Here is a 2,917-nt window from a genome sequence, read left to right on the forward strand (position 1 = left end):
TTAAAGGGTAATTAATGAGGAGATAATTAATGAGGGGGGGTTAGTGAGGGGGGGGATTGGATGGGAGGGGTAGTTGGGGGGGGTGTTTTGACCCTGGGGGGTCATTGAGGTGTGGTGTAATTAGTAATGGGTTATTAGTGAAAGGGGCTAATTAGTGAGAGGGGGTAATTAATGAGGAGCTTATTAGTGAGGGGGGTAATTAGTGAGAGGGTAATTAGTGAGGGGGTGACTGAACAGGGGGGCAATGGGGGCGTGTTTTGCCCCACCAGGGCTTGTTAGTGAGGGGTATATATGAGGGTCTTAAAGAGGGGGGCATTAATGAGGAGGGTGGTTGGGGGGGCAGTTGGGGGGGTGTTTTGCCCCTGGGAGGGGTAATTAGTGAGGGGGGTAATTAGTGAGCGGGGTAATTAGTGAGGGGGTGAACTGAATGGGGGGGGCAATTGGGGCAATGTTTTGCCCTGGGGGGGGTAATTGTGAGGGTGATTTAGTTGAGGGGAGAATGATCTCGTTGAGGGGTATGTGAGGTGCCTTATTAGGGTAATTTGCAGGGTGTTGGGGGGAATTGGGGGCTGTTCTGCCCCTTGGGGGGTGCTAATAGGAGGGGGTTATTAATATTCGGGTGTAAGTTTGTTTAATGGGTTAATTATGGGGGTTTATTGAGAGTTTAGTGAGGGCTAATGAACGGGGTGATTAAATAAGGGAGGGCTAACAGGTAATAAAAAAGGGTTGATTAATGGGGTAATTAATAGGTATAATTAAAGGGGTGATATACTTAGTTTTAAACAGGGTGTTATTATGGGTTGATAATGGGGTTATCATTGGGGTATTAATGGGGTGCTCTAGGGGTATGTTGATTGCGCTCCTGGGCAGGTTTTTCCATCTTGGCTCATACTTTGGGCGTAATTAATGAGGGGGATACTGGGAGAAAGTTAAACCAGGGATTAACAGGGGAGGATAATTAACCAAGGGGTAATTAATGGGGGACGATAATTAACCAGGGGGTAACTAACGAAGGGGGGGGACAACTTGCGGGGGGGGGGGGGGGGTGGGCAATCACGGGCCCTAATAACGACACCGCAATTACCAGACCAATATCTACTTACTACAGTGTCCGCTTAATTAAGATAGAACACTTAATTAAAGGGTCACTAATTAAGAAGAGGGGGCTTAATTAGACCCCACACCCGCCCCTCCAAAAAAATAAAACCCCACATTCGTTCCATTTCACCTCCTTTTATATCACCCCACCCACCCCCCCGCCCCACCCCCCTCCCCTCCCCCCCCTCGCCCCCCCCCCCCCCCCCCCCCCCCCCCCCGCACGGCCCCCCCCACCCCTCCCACCCCCTTTTTTTTTTAATTTTTTTTTTGCCATTTTTAATTATTTATGACACAAGACATCTTACATATTTATATAAATATGGGGGGGGGAGAAGGGGAGCCCCCCCCTTTGCCCCCCCCAATTTTTAAGGGGGGGACCCCAAAAATGGGGAGGGGGGCCCCCCCCCAAAAAAAAAAAAAAAAAAAAAAAAAATCAGTCGGAGTCGGAAGTGGGGGGGAGCATGGGGTCGGCCAGGGGGGGGGGGGGGAAAGAAGGGGCTCCTTCCTCTTCCTCTTCCTCTTCCCCTTCCGGGGGGGGGGGAGGAGGGGGCGGGCGGGGGGAGGGCGGAAAGCTGGGGGGAGGGGCGGGGGGGGAAAGGGCTCCCCCCCTCCCCCCCCCATGAACGCCACCATCTTGGAGAGGTCCAGGCCGCCGGGGGGGGGGGGAGAAAGGCCTGGGGGGGGGGGAGAAAGTGAGGGGGGGGGTCAGTGCACCCCCACCCCATTAACCCCCCTCCTAATTAACTCCCTCCCCAATTCACCCCCCACCCCATTAACCTCCTCCCAAATTCACCCCTCCCCAATTCACTCTTAATTAACCCCCACCCCAATTAACCCTCCCCTCAACCCCCCCACCCCAATTAACCCCCTCCTCAATTCACTCTCCCCTTAATTAACCCCCACCCCAATTAACCCCACCCCAATTCACTCTCCCCTACCCTACCCCCCCCCCCAATTAACCCCCCACCCCAATTAACCCCCCACCCCAATTCACTCTCCCCTTAATTAACCCCCCACCCCAATTAAACCCCTCCGGAATTCACTCTCCCCTTAATTAACCCCCACCCCAATTAAACCCCCCACCCCAATTAAACCCCTCCCAAATTCACTCTCCCCTTAATTAACTCCCCTCCCCAATTAACCCCCACCCCAATTAAACTCCTCCCCTCAATTAACCCCCTCCCCAATTAACCCCCAAAATTACCCCCCAAATTAAAACAACACCCCCCCCCAAATTAAAACAACCACCCCCCCCAAATTAAAACAACACCCCCCCAAATTAAAATTAAATTGAGGGAAGCCCAAATTAAAGCCCCACCCCGGCAAATTAAAAAGGGGGCGGAGCCAGAACCCTCATGGGGGCGGAGCATGGACACCCCCCCAAAAAAAAATTTGGGGGGGGGTAGCCCTAACTCTGCACCCCCCCGCCGCAGGGGGGGATTTTTGGGGTGCCCCCCCCAGTTTTTTTTTTACCTTCTTGCGGTGCCATTTGTGCTGCTCCCGCCGGGGCTCCACGAACTGGGGGGGGGGTAAAAAAAAAGAGGGGGGGTCACAAAGGGTTTTTTGGGGGGGGGGTGTTAATTTGAGGGGGGGGGCTTTTTTTTGGGGGGGGGGTCTCACCGGCAGGAATCGGGGCTCGAAATCGGGGTGCAGGTGGGTGTCCCCGCTTTGTCGCGCCGGCGGGGGGGGGAGACGATTTTCGGGGTCCCCCCCCCGCGTCCCTTAAACCTTCCAGACAGCGCAGCTCCAGCTAAAAAAAAAAAAAAAAGGGGGGGCCCCCCAAATTTTAAAGGGGGGGTCCTTAAAATTTTAGGGACCC

General features: G+C 54.0%; 1 long non-coding RNA gene across 1 annotated transcript; it reads right to left on the bottom strand.

Moving 5' to 3' along the window:
- Positions 1-1,503: 1,503 nt before the first annotated feature.
- On the bottom strand, positions 1,504-2,867 carry LOC115338533. The gene is made up of 3 exons (XR_003922423.2): positions 2,719-2,867; positions 2,572-2,616; positions 1,504-1,772 (listed from the first exon to the last, which is right to left on the bottom strand). It is a non-coding gene; the product is annotated as an uncharacterized LOC115338533 (long non-coding RNA).
- Between the last annotated feature and the right edge of the window lie 50 nt (positions 2,868-2,917).

The sequence above is a fragment of the Aquila chrysaetos genome, unplaced genomic scaffold (assembly GCF_900496995.4).
Source record: "Aquila chrysaetos chrysaetos unplaced genomic scaffold, bAquChr1.4, whole genome shotgun sequence".
NCBI classification, from domain to species: Eukaryota; Metazoa; Chordata; class Aves; order Accipitriformes; family Accipitridae; genus Aquila; species Aquila chrysaetos.